Below are 20,698 nucleotides of genomic sequence, written 5' to 3'. Positions count from 1 at the left end.
CACCAATGTGTCAGAGATTAACACAGTGTCAGGCCTGGAGAACTAAGACCCCTCAGAGGTGACCCTGTAATGCCTCCCCACTCAAGGACAGGCCTGGGAGAATCACAAAACCTAATTTCTATCCCTCTTGTCTACAAACCCATGAGGAAAATTCCTCATCAATTCCTTCTGAATCCGTGCTCAGATGCATTCTCACCCACCGGGAATAGTTCCATCCTAGAGTGCTCCAGAAAGATCATTTTATATACTTGTGTAATAAAAAATGACCCATGCATGGACTTGGTGAAAAAGAGACATGGCCATCCCTTGGCAGTCTGAAATATAATCCCATATGTCAGTTATTTCTTTATTGTAAGAGGCAGGAAAAGTGGTTAGAGGTGCCCTGTGTTCAACCTTTATAGCTCTCTACCAGAGTCCTCATCTTTGCCCTGGAACTAAAACTTCCCCAGGGGCAGATGCCAATGAAGACCTCCTTTTTCAGCTCCTCCTCCCTGCAGGCTATCTCATCGCCAGCCTGCTCAGTTAATATCCCCAGAAGATAAATGTCACCTTCTAAGCCCACCTCACATCAGCTCTGGATCTGCCTACCCTAAGGCCCCAGATTCAGGGAACTCAACCTCTAAGCCAGCCACTACTCTATATCTTTGAAAAGTGTCAGATGCCAATGGTCTTGTTCAGGTACAGGTTCCTTTTTCAGTTGCTGATATTCAGTAATGCAAGGAAAAACTGAGTAGATTTTCTGAGGACCCTGAAAGATTTACTGAGTTTCTATACTTTAACAATGGCTTTTGGTCCAGGCGTGGTGGCATCTGCCTATAATCTCAGCACTCAGGAGGCTGAGGTAGGAGGATTGCCATGAATTTGAGGTAAGCCTGGACTGCACAGTGAGTTCAAGACCAGCCTGGACTACATAGTGAGACCCTGTCTCAAGGAAAAAGATGTCCAGATACAACTTGGAAAGATGTCTAGTTCATCCTGGTTTCTTGCTTCACAGCTGTAGAAAGGAAAAGGATTACAAGAGCTGCTAAGAAGGCCAATGATGAAGCCTTTGCAGCTTTAACCTCTGATAACCAGTGAACTGTCATATTATTTGGGTTTCAAGAGGGGCCAGAGTGGGATTATAACACAAGGGGTGAAGAAGCCAAATGAAAGTTGTACATCAAGGCAAGATATGCCCAAACTTGTGAACTATGAACTATCAGCCATGGCTCCAATGAAAATCCAGTTGCTTTTCAGCTCAAACTTGAAAGGCACTCTGTAAGTACACTAATTTAGACCTGGAGTCTAGGGAAGGTCACATTATTCTAGAACAGTACTGTATTAATCATCAGCTACAGAAACTCTAGCAGATTCCACAAGTAGGAATAAGTCTCTTGGTCAATGTAGCTTATTCAATCTTTAATAACCATGATGAAGTTGAAGACAAATGAGAGTTGAATAAGGAAAAGAGACAAGCTAAAGCCATGCTTGCCCTAATGGATAAGGCTCAAGCTCGCAACCTTAGGGGAAATCAAAGTAATCTAGACTTATGAAAGCAAGTCAAAGTGCAAGCGACCAGGGAACTGGGCAAAACAATGCCCTCTAAAGCCATCAAACCCTTGCCAGGCCCATCAGAGCATGGGAGAAGACTCTTGGAATTGAAAGAGGGACTGTCTTCATTCCCAGAGAGAAAGATGAGTCATCCATCTCCATGGTAGCTAGAGAAAAATGTTTGTACAGCAAGTGATGGTGTGTGAGACAGCCTGTGTGGCTCCTGCAGCCTGTGTGACTCCCATCACCTTACAGGAGCCTCAAATGTATATAAAAGTAGAAGGCAAAAAATTACATTTCTGTGTAATATTGGGGCAACTTATTCAATCTTAGCTTCTTATTGGGGCAAGCTTTCATCCCATTCTAAAATTGTTGTGGTCCTTGAGGAAGTTAACCAGACAGTCTTCTTTACCCCCATTCTAGACTGCTGTTTAGAAGATTTGCTTTTCCAAGCTGCCTTTATGGTGGTATCAGAGTGCTGCATACTGGTAATTGGAAGAGATATACTCTTCCTACTCAGGGTTCCTGTAACATTTAAGTCTCTGGCAACTTGTGTCCTAATTGCTAGAGACCTAGCCAGCCTGAACCCATGGGACCCAGTGTCTCTGCCAGGAGTAGATCTCCAAGCCTGGTATAATAGCAACTCTGAGAGGACTGTCAAGGCCACTTTGGCTGTCATCCAGTTGAAGGACCCTAATCTACATCCTCACTAATGACAGCATTACCTTAAGAAGGAAGTTAGGCAGGTGCTAAAGCCCATTGTTGATAAGTATTTGGCAACAGGGTTAACAGTGTCATGGCATTCCCCATGCAATACACCCATTTTACCAATAGTCAAGCCATTGGAAGAATATCAGTACAAGGTCTCAGAGCTATCATTGAGGCAGTGGGACATATTCACCCATTAGTGGCAGATTCATACACCCTTTTAGAACAGATCCCAAGAGACACTAAATGGTTCTCTGTCCTTGATCTCAAAGATGCTTTCTATTCTATGTGGATCCTAACTCCAAATATTTGTTTGTTTTCAAATGTAAGGATCCCCAAACAGGCAGTATACTTGGACTATCTTGCCTCAGAGCTTTAGAAATAACCCTGACTTATTTTCATGGGCCTTAGCTGAAGACTTGAGACACTTAAGATTTGGAAAGAGAAATCTATTGCATTACATAGATGACCTCATTTATAGCCCCACCAAGTAGTTGTGTGATAAAAACACCATTAAGACTCTCAATTTTCTAGCAAAATAAGGTTATAAGGTGTGCCATCACAAGGCCCATATTTCTCAACAAAAGGTGACTTACTTGGGATATGTTTTAACTCCAGGACAAAGACAACTGTCCTCAAGGAGAAGAGAGGCAATTTGCCATCTTGGTCCCCTAGCATCTAAACAAGAATTGAGGGCTTTCTTGGGAATGGCAAGCTTCTGCCACATATGGATACCCCATTTTGGAGTATTAGACAAACCCCTATCTGAGGCAATCCAAGGACCAGAAACTGAACCCTTGAAATGGACAGCAGATGCTCAAAAGTTCTTCAAGGCCTTAAAATGGGCCTTGATGCTGGTCCCAGATTTAGGAATACCAGACCTAATTAAGCTTTTTTCTCTTTTCATGGCTGAAAAATGGGGGTAGCCACAGGAGTGCTAACTCAGCATCTGAGCCAGGAAAACCAATCAGTTGCCTACTTTTCCAAGTGACTATATGGAGTGACACAGGGCTCACCTAGCTACCTATGAGCAATAGCAGTAATGACATGCTTTGTCCAGGAAGCTTCTAATATAGCCTTGGGACAAAAGCTCTTAGTTCTAACCCCATACCAAATTAAGGCTCTGTTAGAACTCAAGAGTCATTTGTGGATGACTGGAGAAAGGTTTACTAAGTATCAGACCATTCTTATTGAAAAGCCAGAAGACTCTTTTCAGACTTGCACTGTTTTAAATGCAGCCACCCTCCTCCCAACCAGCCAACAGATAGAACATGAGTGTGAACAGACCCTCATCCACAGTTATGCCAGCTGCCCCAATCTGAGAGACCAACCATTAACAGGTCCAGCTAGCACATGGTTCACTGATTGCTGTAGTTTCATTAAGGATGGCATTATGGGGGCAGGCTATGCCACAGTCAGCCCCACCCTGGTCACGGAAGCAAGAAGACTCTTCTCTGGGACTTCTGCACAAAAGGCAGAATTTATTGAGGTCACTTATTGCCCTCATCTGGGCTCTCCAAATTGCCCAGGGAGAAGGGGCCTATATGGCTTAAATACGCCTGTCTGGTCTTACATGCCAATGTGGTCATGTGAAAAGAAAGAGGACTTTTAACTACTTACCAGTCTCCAATAAAACATGTATCAGAGATCCTCAACCTCATCAAGGCAATAAATCTCCCAAGTGAAGTGACAGTTATCCATTGCTGGGGATATCAATCTTTCCTGGACCCTGTCTTCCAAGGTAATTCTGAGGTAAATTACACTGCCAAACAGGCTACTTTCCAACATAAATCTGGCCTATCAAAAGCTCTACCCATGTTCCCTTTCTGGGATCTTGGCATAGAGCCAGGGTACACTCCAGCAGAACTTCAAGTGATTCTTAATGCAGATGGAATTCAAAGGGGCCAATGGTGGTATGTAGATTCTCAATTGTTCTTGCCACAATGAGTGCAATGGAAAGTCATTAAGTCCCTATATAGTGCTTCCACTTAGGGTGAGATGCCACCACTGCTATGGCCCATAGGCTCTTTATAGGGCTTGGAATCTATAATGCTGTAACCCAGGTCTGTAAGTTATGTTCTGTCTGTGCCCTCCATAACCCACAGACTCATCCTCCCCCTTGCCTGAACCTGTACAAAGGAGGTCTTCCTCTGGAGAACTTCTTCCTGCAGAGAAGATTGGAAAATAGATTTCCCCCACATGCCTACATGTAAGGGATAGATACACTTCCTGGTATGAATGGACCTTTACTGGATGGATAGAGGCCTTCCCTACCAGGTCAGGACAAGCCCTGGAAGTGGTAAGAGTTCTCCTTAAAAAAGCAATCCCTAGATTTGGGCTTCCTAGGTCTATCCAGAGCTATACTGGATCCTTCACCTCCCAAATCACACAGAGAGTCACCAAAAGCTCTGGAAATTAAGTACCATCTAATGGATGAACTTTAGAATGGGATCTCCACACTGCATGGAGGACCCAATCATCAGGAAAAGTTGTAAGGAAAAGTTGAATAAGCCAATCAAACTCAAGTGAACCCTAGCTAAGCTGTGTCAGAAAACCCACCATAAGTGGCTAGACCTTCTTCCAATCGCCTTAATGAGAGTTGGGCAGCCCCAAATCTAAACTCAATCTCAGCTAATTTAAGATGCTTTATGGGAGACCCTTTTTGACATCCTTACTGACATTGAAACTTCTCAGCTCCTTCAATATGTGACCCATCTGGGAACTTTCCAATAGGCCTTCCAGGAATATGGAAGTAAGATTCCTCCATTCCCAGGGACTAACAATAATCATCAGCCCAACATCTGCCCTGGTAACTAGATCTTAATCAAGATCTAGAAAAATAGTGGGCTCCAGGACCAATTCACACCTAAATGGAAAGGCCCTTACACTGTTGTGGAAAAGCAGAACAGTTTGGTGCTATAGCCAAGTGTTACAGCTCTGAGGCCTGTCTTATTGTGTATTATTGCTATATCATGCTCAGCTTTCACTGGTGCACACAACCAGAGAGCTCTGTCTAGAAATGAATCTAGCTGCCTGTCTGGTCAACATTTAGTCCGCAATTAGCAAAATTATTTTCCTCCCCTACACACATAAATTATGAGAATCAGACATAGGAGGGGAGAGAGAGATCCAGAAGGTTGGGGATTCTCCCTTAAACTAAATGTGTCTTGATCTTTTAAATGTCATGCTTAGAAATCAGCTCCTTCTAGTCTCACTCAGAGGTTAGTTCTCTCTTGGGGTCTCAGATTCAGACTCCTGGGGAAGACTGTTGCCCAGAACACGAAGCAGGGACATCACTTTTATGAGTGCTCTCTTGGATGGTCAAAACCTTGATATCTCATCTGACCCAGAAGTATTCTTCATCTAAGATGACTTCTCTGTCTTTGACATTAGCAAATGCTCATTTTCTATGGTATCTACTTAAAGGTTCTTAGTGTTTGGATAGGAGGGAAATGTTAGGACACTTTAGCATTCCTTTTTCTTTTATCTTACATTCCTTTAAAAAGAAAAATATAAAATGACAAGGAAAAATAGGAATGGAGATCAATTTTCTTTTCATGCTCACGGTGAGTTATTGAGACAACTTGCTCATGAGTGATCATTCACAGACTAGAAAGGCAAGAATGGAGAATCTCAAAAGCTAAGATTACGTCCTCACTAGCAGAAGATCAGACCAGAAAGGCAAATGAGGCAAAACAGGCTCAACTTTTTCTCTAGAGTATAGAGAAGGATTGGGCCAGAATGTCTCGCTGAAACCTGTGTCCCAAGTCTTAAGAGTGGCTGCTGGCCTATTGCCTTTATTAAGTGATAGGAGGTGTCCCATATTTTATTAATAAGCATGTATATTTCTTAAATACGAAATAGATTTCATTTAAAAATCCATTTTACAGAGTTTTATATTGAAGTCCACTAGGGGGCGCTCTAACACAACTCTTCGTAGCACTGTTGTCTAATAAGTCAAACAGGTCAAAGAAATCCAACAACTAAGTCCAAATGCAACATACACAAAACAGGAATAAAATATAAAATGTTATTTTCTTAGATGGGACATATTTTCCTATGTTCTCAACTTAAATTTACCATAATTTTAACAAAAAACCATGTATAAAAGAGAAACAAGGTGTAAAATCTCAAGGCAAATACAATTGACAAGTATTCAAGACATAAGGGATAAAATTCAATATAATTTTGATTACCTAAGCTAATCACAACCCAGAATTTATGAAGCAAAAGCAAACTCTGGCCAATTATTTCCATAGGAGACCTCCAAATGGTATAAGGTATATGATATATGGACCTCCAGATAACATAAGGTAAAAATTATAACTCCCAACCTGCTAGATGTCCAACACACCAAATTCATGTTCTCTAAAATTGAAAAATGTATTCTAGGAACAACAGAGATTAAGAGTAGGAAGAATTTATTGAAAGATAACTTCTGTCTAAGAGAGACAGAAAGAGGCCCAGAAGGTGGCTGCCCATGGCCTTCACTTTTAAAGGAAGTTTTATAGAGCAAAACCATGAGATGAAATAGGTATAAGGTGGGACAAAACTGCAGCCAACTGATAGGATTACAAGTATAGCCACTTGGATAATGGTGATCCAATGGAAAATTACAAGTTGAGTATAAAATAGGACAAAACTATGGTCAACCAATAAGATTACAAGTATAGCTGCTTTGGTAATATTGATTAAATGGTGATAAAATGGGGAAGGAAGTCACATATCAAGTGTACAAGGGAACATACAAGGATTTTCCAGGAAAGAATGGGCTAGGGAGGTTTTGGTCCTCCACCCAAGGTAATTGATGCCTATTTAGAATATCAATTACTGCTGTTCCCTAGGGGAAGTATGTGGGTGTAGCAATTTCTCCCTGTCTTGGCCTTCAATGAATGTGTCTCCAGCCACAGTTGTCTTCTGCACTGACTTCTTTGAGGGCCCATCCTTGTCTGACTGCCTGTGATATTTCTAACTAATTTAGCTGTCTAAAATAGGATTAAGGACCAATTAATCCACTAATTGGTTTATCTCAGTTTTGGGTATGGGTAATGAGAAGTCCCACCATGAATGTAGGTGGCACCACATGAAAGACTTGTAGTCTGGATAGGATAAAAGAAAAAGGGAACCTGGCTCCTAATGCCTGCTGCTTCCTGTCTGCCATGTCATGGACTGTTTCACCTCTGCTATGCTCCTCTGACATGCTGCCCTGTCTTGCAATCAGACAACTGTACACTGAATCCTTTAAAAAGTATGAGCTGAAATAAACCTTTCCTCCTTCAACTTTGGATGTTAGGTATTTTGTCTCAACAATGAGGAAAGTAACTAAGATACCACCCTAAGGCCATCCCTCCCTAATCATTTCCCTCCACCCACTTGAGCTCCTATGCCCCCTTAGAAGCATTCCATATAACCCCAGCCCAAAGCACATGCAGCCTCTCCTTTTTCTTCCCTTGCTCTTGATCCAAAGAACATAATTCATCTGCATAGCATGCAGTGTGTTTTTTTGTCATCTGGGCACCACTGATTTGTTCATGACCTTCAATAAATGTAGCTGCTTCTCCCTTACTATTGAGTGTATGGTTTGTAATTCTTTTCTTGCAGCACACAAGAATTTGGAATCTGTTGAATCCACCACAAGGTAACAAGGCAACAATCCTGGTACATTTGACATCTAGTAGACTAGGAGTTATTTTTCCCATATCAGCAGGAGTGCTGTGTCCTTCCCAGCCTGAGATTACTGCTACTTAAACTTCTCAAGGGATCAGTGATTAGTGCTGGGAGCACTGCACTGTAGATCACTATGGCCAGGCTTAACTCACCTCCTCCTGTGGATGAGGCAGAGCCCTGTGGGAGAACAGGCAACAAGAAGGTGTGGTAGAGCAAGGCCTGGCCAATAAGAGGACTGTCTTCCTCCCTGCCCATTCACCAGAAAACCATCAAGCATGATGTCCTGAGGACCTCAGCTACTCTCTTGGCCCTGGTTACAGACCAACCCCTTTTACTTTCCCCTGCACTTCCCTTATCTCTACCATTATAAATAACTGTGCTGCAGTTCCCTGGTGGTCTTTTTCTCCTATCAGGAGTTAGAGCCCCACCTGGCCCCCACCTATATCTCTTTCTCTTTGTTTTATCTTAATCTCCCAAGGTCATTTCTCACTCCTGGACCCTTTTAGGCCTTGGCTATGGCAGATAAGCCCACACCCTCTCTGTGACTATCTCTTGTGGCCATCTCCCAACCATTCACCCCAGTAGGATGATCCCAGAAATGCTAAAATTTTGTTGTTTTGTGACTTCTGTTTCTCTGAGTAGCTCAGTCTTGAACAATAACTTCAATATGAAAAATGGTTTTTGATTATATTGTACAAAACAGTTTATTTTGTTAGCTTATATGTGAGACAGATATCTGGGAAAACATCCTGAAATAGAGTAGGATAATCAGTCATATTAATGGGAATTTAAATAAAAACAGTGCACTAGGACTTTGGACCAAGAATGAACTTTCTCAGGCAGGATAAAATGCATCCAACTCCCTCCAAGGGAAATGCAGCCAGTCCCTATTAAGCTTTTGAGTTTTGAGGAACTTAAATTACACTGAACTTCCTCAGGCAAAATGGAATGCAGCCCATTGCCCACTAGATGGAGGGGAACCACCCCTTAATAAGTTCCTGAGTTCTGAGGAAATTATAATGCAAAATAACCAGTTTTTTCCTAAGATCCCAGTTCTCTGTAAACCCTACATGTGAAAGAACTTGGACAGAGAGCCTGAATTTGAATTGGTCATTTTTCAACTTCAGAGCTACCTGCGTGAAGTGGTCACTAAACAATTAAGCAATTCCTGTGCCCTATTTACCTATAAGTTACTCTATATTGAGAAGCCACATGGCTACCCACTTTGGACCCCTTTGGAAATCCAGAAGCTGTTCTTCTTATTATTTTCAATAAAAACTCTCCTAACCTCCTCCTTTGGTTCACAATTTCATTCTTTGTTGTTTGTAGAACCATGAGTTCTGTAAGTATGGTAACACTATCACTCCCAATTATGGAGGGCATTGCAACAGATTTTTCCTCCAATTCTAGCCTGCCATATGGAAGGAGTCATGGTCAGAATAAAACCTCACCCTATAGTTGCAGCTTACGATAGCTGTGGGTTTTTCTTCTGGCTTGCAACTTCCAGTCCACTGTTTAACCCTGTGATGCCTGTCCTTCTCTGGGCTTACTTTGTCTTTGTAGAGATAGGTGTCCCTCCCTGGGAACCAGAGTTAGCATTCTGGATGGTTTTTCTCTTTATTCTGTGTTGTCTTAATTTCTCCAATTTCTCTGTGCTTTGTAGTTTTTCTTTCAGCTCTTTCTTCATTTCTGGAGATTTTCTTTTTCTATTTGCTAAATTGTTGTTTCCCAGGTATCTCAATTCTAGGTCTCAGAGAGACTGATTTGGTGCTGGGCTTCGCAATGCTATCTCTGAATCCCCAATTTTTATATATATTCAGAATAAAATTTTATCAGATTTATGCTTGTCATGTATTTCCTCCTATTGTGTCTTATCTCATTCTTTTAACAATGTCTTTCAGAGAAAAAACTTTTCACTCCATGAAGATCAAGTTGTCTTGATTTTGATAGTGTAACATTACTTTAAGTGTGACATAAATTGTTTATTTTGTCTTTTCATAAGATATTACTGGGCATAAAACATCTTTACCCAATTGAACTTAAATTATACTTCCCATATTTTGGAAGTTTATAACTTTTACTATTGGATGTGATGTGTTTGTCTTCCCTCCTACCATCTATTTAAATTTTAGATCTATTAGAAAGTCCAAAATTATGTCTAATTTTTCATTTTCATCTGTTAAGACTTGTATCTAGATGTCCTCTCAAAGCCTCATGAGCTTATAAGTGGGGCTTTTCAGAAGTGTCTAGATCTAAGGCAGTGGTGGTGAACCTACGGCACAAGTTTTGCAATGGGTTGTTTGTAACATTGAAAGCTCTAAAAGGTTTGCCATCACTGATGTAGGGTATGTGAACCTGGATTAAGAGTGTGTGAATATGGATTAAGGGCGTGATAACTAATTTAGTTAACTGATTTATTTACCATGGTTCTGGGTGTGGATAATGGGAAGGACCACCTTGAGTGTGGCTAGCATCACACAAAAGGCTTGTAGCCTGGATGGGATAAAAGGGGAAAGGGCTACTTAATGATTCACTGCTTCCTCCCTGCCCTATTATAGGGAGTAGACTATGTCTACTCTGCCAAATCCCCCTGAAATGCCACCTGCTTTGGAGCCAACAAACTGGACTGAAACCTCTACAAACTGTGAGCTGAAATAAGCCTTTCTTCATTTAACTTGTAGGTGTTGGGTATTTTATCTCAGCAACAAGAAAAGTAACTAAGACACTATCTATAGTAGAAATAAATATTATAAATTGCATGATTGATAATTATCATCATTATAATTTACATAATATAGTGGTTAGGAACATAGACTCTGGGACCAGGCATCCCACATTTGAATAATATTTCTAACAACTACTAACTATGTGAACTTAATTAAATCATTTAATCTATATGTGCTTCAGTTTCTTCTACTATAAAATAGAGATAGTAATAGTACCTACTCCACTATGTTGTTCTGAAGGTTAATATAAAGCATTTAAAATAGTGCAACATATATAATAAATATTATGTAGCATATTACTATTTTCATACAATTGGCATTAATATATAAAACCTATGTTGAGATATACTTGGGCACACTAAATCATCTCACTTCCAGCTCACTACCAATAGTAATGCCAGAAGTTAAAATATTCTACAAATAAACCCAACCTAATCAATTTTATTACTCCTAGCATTCCCACACGATCAAGTTACAACAGGTTCATGGGGCCCCATAAAACCTAAAAATGTTCCTATTTCTACAAATTTTCTTTCAGTCACTCTTTAAAATTTGAAATATGGGTTTTAAAGTATAATACGTTAACATAACCCAGGAATCAATCCTTTCTTTCTCCTGAAGCTATGGACCTATCAGAAGATCAGCAGAATATACATTCCTCTCACATGTATGTGAAAAATTAACAAACATAAATCGTATGATAATCTTAAAAACAAGTCTTAAATTTTAAAAGATTGAAATCATTTTAAGCAGCTTTTTGGTGCAAAATTATAAATCACAGGAAGAAAACTAGAAAATTCACAAATATGTAGAAATTAAATAATATATTCCTATAAAACTAATGAGTCAAAGAAATCATGGAAGTTTCATGAGATGAATGAAAATTGAAACAATATACCAAAACTTAAGAAACTCAGCAATAGCACTTCTAATGGGAATTTTATAACAATAAATGCCAGTAAATGTCATAAAAAAGAGAGAAATCAAAGAAGAATGAACTCAAAGAAACAGCCTAAATTTCTCTCTCAAAGAACTAAAAAAAAACCCAACCAAGCAAACAAAACAATATATTAGGCCCAAGTTAGTGAAAGAAAGGAAATAAAAAAGATCAGAGCAGAAAATATAAAATGCAGTCTAGACAAATAATAAAAAATCAATGAAACACTACAACTGATATCACAGAAATCAAAACGATTATGAGACACTATTATGAACAATTATATACTAACAAATTTCATAACCCAAAAGAAATGGATATGTTACTCGACCCATACAACCTACCAAGACTGAATCATAAACAGAAAAATTAGAACATACTAGTAGCATGTAAGATTACATCAGTAAGAAAAAGCCTCCCAACAAAGAAAATTCTTGATGCTTGAGGTGTAACTCAGCGGTAGAGTGCTTTTATAGCATGACAAAGGTCCTTCATTTAATACTCAGAAAAATAAAATTAAAAAATACAGGAAAACTCAAGATTTGGTAACTTTCCTGCAGAATTCTACCAAACATTTTTGAAGAGAATGAATATCCATCTCTTTCAGACTCAAAGATTTGGAGAGGTGGGAAGATTTCTAAACTCTTTTTACATGGATAGCAAAAATCCGAAACCAAAGCCATACAAGGATACCAAAAGCTTGATGAGTATGGTTTGAAGGCTCTTAAATAAGAACTTTAATCCATTCTTTTTTTTTTTTTTTTTTTGGTAACAGGGATAGAACTTGTTGGGAGCAATGCTACATAATTTGGAGAAAAATCTTTTGATTAGGTCTAGTTCTCCTGCCTACAGGCCAGCTATGGCATTTCCAGACATGATTCCACCTTGGCCTCCGGTCATGAGACCTCAATGATCCCATGATGCTGTGATGCTCCAGGGCAAGACCATACCTGCAGGAGACACCCTTGGAGAAACCAAATCTTCGCCTGCATAGTTCCTCATTGATCTAGGAATTCTGCCACTCCTGTCATCTGTTACATTTGTTTCTCCCTATGTACTGAATAAAAGGTGCGGCAAGCTCAGGGGCTTTTGTCTTTGCTGCCCAGAGCAGCACTGATCAGGTCCAAAGCTCAGCTTCTCTAAGTCTCATTTTTTCTACCTTTCCTGTATAATAAGTTAATTCACCTTGTGCTGCCATGGCTTGCAGGAGACTAGGACTTACTGCAGAGGCTCTAGTAACGTCCCCTTTCCCTGTTCCCTACACAAACTCAGGACCTTGTGCTTTTGAGGCAGGCAATGGCACCACTGAGCTAAATCCCCAGCCCTTTAACCCATTCTTGACTTACTATCAACACTTAAATATCCTTGCTCAAACAGTAACAATTTGTGACACCTGAGTTTTGGAGAAACCAGATTCAAACCACAGCAAAGAGGAAAAATCTGTGCCCTGAAAACTGTAAAACACTGATAAAAGAAATAGACAAATAAATGGAAAGATAACCTGTGGTCATAAATTAGAAGAACTAATGTTGTTAAAATGCCCATACTATCTAAAGTGAAATGCCTGTCAAAATTCCAGTAACATTGATCACTATTAAAGAAGAAACCTTAAATTTGTATGGAACCACAATGGACCACAAATAACCAAAATATGCTCGAGGAAAAAAAATAGAGCTGGAATATCACACTTCCTGGGTTCAAAACATAGTACAAAGCTGCAGTAATGAAAATAGCATAGTGCTGGAATAAAAGTACAGAATAGAGCACACAAACAAATCCATTATGTTGAATTGATTTCTGACCAAGGTGTTAAAAACACAGTAGGAAAGGGTGATCTCTTCAATAAAGGATTTTAGATATACACATGTAGAATAATGAAAATAGTTCCGTGTCTTATGCCATATACACAAATCAATTCAAAAGGGATTAAAGGTTTACAAACTCTATAACTATTAGACGAAAATGAGAAAAGTTCTATGATATCGGTCCATAAATTCTTGAATGTTACCCCAAAAGCACAGGCAACAAAACCAAAAGTAGAAAAATGAGACTACATCACACTAAAACTTTCTACACACCAAAGGATATAATCAAATGAGTCAAGAGAATCTATCAAATGGGAGAAAATATGTGTGAACTACATGTTTGGTAAAGGGTTAATAACCAAAACATATAAGAAATTAAAAAACAAAACCAGAGAGAGGAGCTGCACTGGCACGTGGGCTTCCACAGGAGGCCTGCCATTCCATCGGTGAGTGCGCACAGATCCCGGGGAGCAGCTGTGTGGCCCAGACCCTCACAGCTACATGCGGATCCCAGCCAGGGCTCCACCCCAATACCAGAGGCTCTGGAACCATGCCCCCCCCAGGCCAGGAGCCTGCCCAGAGAGGAGCTAAAAGGGCACTTGGGCTTCTGCTGGAGGCCAGCCATTCCATGCCTAAGAGCAGGCAGAACCCAGGGAGCAGCTGTGTGGCCCGGACCAGCGTGTCTATTGGCGGATCCCAACTGGAGCTCCTACCTGACCCTAGAGGCTCAGGCAAACCCACCCAAGCCAAAGGCCCACCCAGAAAGGGGCTGCATGGGCCCACGGGCTTCAACCAGAGGCTTGCCATACCATCGGCCATAGCCAGGGACCCACCTGGAGAAGAGCTATACAGGCACACAAGCAATACCCAGAGATTCACCCCATACCATTGATAAGTGTGAGGAGGCCCTAGCCAAAGCCTGTGCAGACAACAGAAACTGGGGTGCACAGCCCCCAACTAAAGGCCCTCCCAGACAATAGCTACATAGGGGCCCCAGAAAAAGGCATGCCAAGATACCATCGCAAGTGTGCTCAGTCCCCAGCCAGAAGGCCACCCAGACAGCAGGTCAGTTCAGGGATATAGAAGACCACCACTCTGAAGCCAGGAATTGGTGTACTGGTGAGCAGCAGAGTAAAGGCTTCTCGGTGGCTTGCTGAGAATTCAAGACCACTTGATGAGAAAAAAGTCTCCTCAACAAAGACACAGCATGCTGCATCTGTTGAAATGAGAAGACATGTAAATAAGTTCCAAAACCAGACTTCCAGATCACCTTAGGGAACCCCAAAGGGCAATGAGATGGAACAATCTGATACTCAACCACCTGGATTCCCTGAACTGGCAATGAAAGAGGACCTGGAAAAAATGAAATCAAAAATAATTTCTCAGATAACAGCAGAAATTGTGCACATAGTACAAGACATGATTAATAAATCTAGAGTGGACACGGATTAAAAAAATAGAGGAGCTAAGGAACATGACAGAATCCCAACATAGAAAACAAATGGAATCCATTAAACAGATCCCAACATATTTCCAGGAGATTAAACACACCACTGAAAGTTTACACAGCAGAACGAGCCAATGTGAGGATAGAATTTCAGATATAGAAGATAGGATTGCAATTAGTGACCAGGAAAAGAAAAATTTCTTAAAAATAGTAAGGGACCATGAGAAATCAATCCAGTAGCTGCTAGACAATGTAAAGAAGAATAACATCAGAGTGATTGGAGTCAAGGAAAAAACAGTAGAGAGTGCAGATGACATAAAAAACTGTTCACAGAAGTGATTGCAGAAAACTTCCCAAGTGGGGGAAAAGAACTTGGCATACAGATAAGTGAGGCATATAGGACTCCAAATAGCCTTGATCAAAAAAAATCTACACATAAGCATATAATTGTTAAGATTCCAAAAACCCAACAAAAGAACAAAATTCTACAAGCAGTTAGAGGAAAGAAACAAATCACATACAAAGGAAAGCCCATCAGAATCACAGCAGACTTCTCAACACAAACCCTCAGGACAAGAAGAGCTTGGAGTAATGTATTTCAAGCCCTAAAGGAAAACAGCCTCCAACCCAGATTGATGTACCCTGCAAAACTATCTTTCAAAATTGATGGAGAAATAAGATACTTTCATGACAAAGAGCAACTTAGAACTTCATGAACCAGCACTCCAAAAAATTTTAAACAATATCCAAGGAAAAGACAATGAGGATCACAAACCCAGGAAGCCCAGGAGAATGAATCCATCAGGCAAGACAGGAAATTAAATGTAAAAGGGGAGAATCCAACAACAACAAAAAAGTCATGACAAGGATAAGTCAATACATATCAATTATAGCCATCAATGTTAATGGTCTCAATTCACCAAACAAAAGAAATAGACTGGCAGAATGGGTTAAGAAGCAAGATCCAACAATATTCTGCATACAAGAAACATACTTAATTCAATAAGAAACTCAAACACTGAAAGTTTAAAGGTGGAAAACAATACTCTATATGACAGGAACCAAAATAAAAGCAGGAGTATCTATCCTCTTTGCAGATCAAGTGGATTTCAAACCAACACTGATTAAGAGAGACAAAGAAGGATGGTACATCCTTGTAAAGGGAGCAATCCAAGAGGAAGAGATGACAATCAATATATATGCACCAAACACTAGTGCACACAACCATATAAAACAAATACTAATGGACATGGAAAATCAAATAAGCACTAATACAATAGTAGAGGGAGACCTCAATACCCCTCTGTCACAAATAGATAGATCAACTAGACAAAAGATAAGCAACAAAATACTAGAACTCACTCAAACTCTTGAACAAATGAACTTAACAGATGTTTACAGAGTGTTCCACCCCACAAAATCAGAAAACACATTATTTTCAGCTGCACATGGGTCCTACTCTAAAGTAGACCACATAATCGCTCATAGAACATGTTTAAGGAAGTGCAAAGGAATTGAACTTATCCCTTGCATATGGTCAGACCATAGTGTGATGAAATTGGAGATAAATAGCAAAAGAAACTGCAAAAATTTCATAAACACATCGAAACTGCACGGTGCATTTCTGAATAACCAATGGATCACAGAGGAAATTAAAGAAGAAATCAGACAGTTCCTACAACTAAATGACAATGACAATACAACATATTGGAATCTATGGGACACAATGAAAGCAGTCTTACAAGGGAAATTCATAGCAGTGAATACTCACATTGGGAAAACAGAGCAAGCTCAATTACACAACCTGATGCTGAAGCTCAAGCTGTAGGGAACAGGGAAAGGGGGGGTTACTAGAACCTCTGCAGTTAAGTCCTAGTTTCCTGCGAGCCATGGTAGTACACAGCGAATTATAGGAAAGGTAGAAAAATGAGATTGAGAAAAAGCTGAGCTTTGGGTCTGATCAGTGCTGCTCTGGGCGGCAAAGAAGACAGCCCCCAGCTTACTGCACCTTTTATTCAGTACATCGGGAGAAACAAAGTGCAACAAACAACTTGCAGAGAGTTCAGTACATCATGCGTAAATAAGATGTAACAATCCAAGAACAAGGAGGAACTGAGTAGATGTTTGTTCCTCCCAGGATGTTTTCAGCTCCCAGGATGTTTCTTGTCCTGGAGAATCACAGCATCACCGGATCATTGAGATCTCAGTTGTGACCGGAGGCCAAAATGCAATTATGTCTCAGAATTCCATAGCTGGGCTGTAGGCAGGAGAACTAGGCTAACCAAATGATTTTTCCCTAAAATTATGTAGCATTGCTCCCGACACAAGCTTCTAGAAAAAGAAGAGCAGGACAAACCCAAATTCCATAGAAAGGAGGAAATTATAAAGATCAGAGCAGAAATAATGAAATGGAGACTAAGAGAACAATACAAAAAATAAATGAATCCAAGAGTTAGTTATTCGAAAGAATGAACAAAATTGACAAACCTTTAGCTAACCTTATCAGAAAAAGGAAAGAAAAGGCCCAGATCCATGCAATTAGGAATGAAAAGGGTGAAATTACAAGGGAAAGAGCAGAAATCCAGAGGATTATCAATACCTACTTCCAGAACCTATATGCCAAAAAGATGGAAAATACAGAAGAAATGGACAGATTCCTAGATACATGTGAATTGCCAAAGTTGAACGAAGATGACCTAAAATTCTAAACACCCCAATATCAATCAATGAAATCGAAAATACAATTAAAACCTTACAACTAAGAAAAGCCCGGGTCCTTATGGCTTCACTGCTGAATTCTACAAGACATTTATAGAGGAACTACTGCCACTATTGTTTAAACTCTTCAAAGAAGTTGAAAGGGAAGCAATACTCAAGAATTCATACCTGGAAGCAAGCATCACCTTGATCCCCAAATAGGGAAAGATCCAACAGAAAAGGAGAACTATAGGCCAATCTCACTAATGAACATAGATGCAAAAATCCTTAATAACATACTTGCAAATAGAATGTAGAAGATCATCAAGATCATATTCCCTGACCAAGTGGGATTCATTCTAGGGATGCAGGGATGGTTCAACATACCCAAATCAATAAATGTAATACACTATAGTAATAGAACCAAGGACAAAAACTATATGATCATTTCAATAGATGCAGAAAAAGCATGTGACAAAGTCCGACATGCATTTATGATAAAAGCCCTACAAAAATTGAAATAGATGGGCTCTACCTCAACCTGATAAAAGCCATCTATAAAAAACCAACAGCCAATACCATACTAGATGGTCAAAAACTGAAGTCCTTCACACTAAAATCCAGAACAAGACAAGGATGTCCACTCTCACCACTCCTGTTCAATACAGTTTTGGAAACATTTGTCACTGCATTTAGACAAGGGAAAGAAATAAAAGGAATAAAGATAGGAAGTGAAGAAGTCAAATCATCATTATTTGCAGTAGACATGATACTCTACATAGAAGACCCTAAGAACTCCACCAAAACTCTTCTAGACTTAATAACCAAATTCAGTAGTGTAGCTGGATACAAGATCAACACAAAAAAATCAATAGCTTTTCTGTACACAAAAAACAGAATCAGTAAAGGAAACATGGGTCAATCCATTCCTTTCACAATAGGGTCCAAAAAATTGAAATACCTGGGAATCAATCTAACAAAAGAAATCAAAGACCTCTACTCTGAAAACTATACCACTCTGAAAAAAGAGATTGAAGAGGATTTCAGAAAATGGAAAAATATCCCCTGCTCCTGGGTAAGAAAAATCAACATACTGAAAATAGCCATACTTCCAAAACTGCTATATTGATTCAATGCAACCCCAACTGAATCCCAGCAGCATAATTCACAGACCTGGAGAAAACAATCCAAAAATTCATTTGGAACAAGAAGAGACCTAGAATAGCAAAAGCAAGTCTAGGCAATAAAGACAAGGTAAGGGGTATCACAATCCCCAACTTGAAACTATACTACAAAGCTACTGTGATAAAAACAGCATGGTACTGGCAAAGAAACAGACCTGAGGACCAGTGGAACAGATTAGAAGATGCAGAAACAACTCCAGACACACTCAGCCAACTCATCTTCGACAAAGGAGCCAAACATCCTCACTGGAGGAAAGATAGCCTCTTTAATAAATGGTGCTGGAAAAACTGGGTTTCAACTTGCCAAAGATTAAAACTAGACCTATATCTCTCACCATGCACTAAAGTAAAATCAAAATGGATTAAAGATCTAAATATTAAAATGGAAACACTAAACCAGCTGGAAGAGAGGTTAGGAAGAACTTTTGAAGACATTGGTGTAGGAAAAGATTTTATGAACAAAACCCCAGATGCCTGTGCACTAGCACAAACAATCAACAAGTGGAATCTCTTCTTACTAAAAAGCTTCAGTACAGCAAGAGAAACCACAAACAGTGTGAAGAGACAACCCACAATGTGGGAAAAATTTTCACCTGCTGTCCTTCAGACAAATGTCTACTATCTCGAATCTATAAAGAACTTAAAAAAATCAGACCTCCCCAATTTGAAGACCCAATCCAAAAACGGACATCTGAAATGAACAGACATTTCTCAGACAAAGAAGTAGAAATAGCATATAAACATACGAACACATGTTCACCATCACTGGTCATTGGAGAGATGCAAATGAAAACAACACTGATATTCCACCTCACCCCAGAAAGAATGGCTGCCACCATGAAATCAACCAAAAACAATTGCTGGCAGGGTTGTGGGGAAAGAGGAACCCTGCTCCACTGCTGGTGGGAGTGTAGACTGGTGCAACCACTGTGGAAATCAGTATGGAGATACCTTAAAGAACTAGGACTGGAAGTCCTATTTGACCCAGCTATTTCCCTGCTGGGTATCTTCCCCAAATAATGAAAAGAATCATACCACAGTGATACATGTGCACCCCTTTTCATAGCAGCACAATTTGTGATAGTTAAAACTTGGAAACAATCCAATTGCCTGTCAACTGGAGACTTGATTAAAAAAATGTTTTTCAAAAACTAAAAAGGATTATTACTCAGCCATAAAGAATGATAAACTAGACATTTATAGTTAAATGAATGCACATTGAGGCGATACTCTTAAGTGAAATAAATAGGACACACATGTGCAAATACCAAATAGTTTCTCTAGTGTGAGAAACTGAAAGTGTAAATAAGGACTAACAGGCATAATAGATAATGTGAAATAGGAAGAAAAGGGGCAAAGGGGAAGGAGAAATGGGAGGGCTAGGGGAACAGAAAGAAGGGAATGGAATTAATATGAGAAGAAGAAAAAATGGAAACAACATCTTTGTAGATAGGGAGGGGTGGAGGGGTTGATGGGAGGGCAGAGGAATGGAGAAAAATAATAAATAAGATGGATTATGTAAAGGTGCAAATTTCCAATGATAAATATCATTATATTGTATACCTTAAATGTACCAATATAATTAATAAAAAACAAAACAAAACAAAAAAACCAGCAACCAAGAAAACAACTCAATTGAGAATGTACAAAGGATCTTCCTTAAAAGAAGACACAGACATAGCCAACAGGCATACGAAGAAAATATATAAACTTAAAATATAGTTTTATTTTAAATTTTAATTTGTATATATTAATTGTGCACATGTATAAGTTATAATGTGCTATTTGCATATATCACACATTGATCATGATCACTCACCCTTCTGCCTTCTCCCCACACTTTCTCATTTATTTTCTTCCATTATCCCCATCCCAATGCCTACTAATCCCTCTTCTACTTTCAGGTCATCTTTTTATTCACAAATGAGAGAAAATATGTGAAATTTGCCTTTTTGTGCCTGACTTATTTCATTTAATATGATGTCCTCTACTTCCAT

The sequence above is a fragment of the Heterocephalus glaber genome, unplaced genomic scaffold (genome assembly GCF_053883595.1).
Source record: "Heterocephalus glaber isolate CG9 unplaced genomic scaffold, H.glaber_assembly_v1.0 deba00001613, whole genome shotgun sequence".
Classification (NCBI taxonomy): domain Eukaryota; kingdom Metazoa; phylum Chordata; class Mammalia; order Rodentia; family Bathyergidae; genus Heterocephalus; species Heterocephalus glaber.
This window is presented reverse-complemented; position numbering follows the sequence as displayed.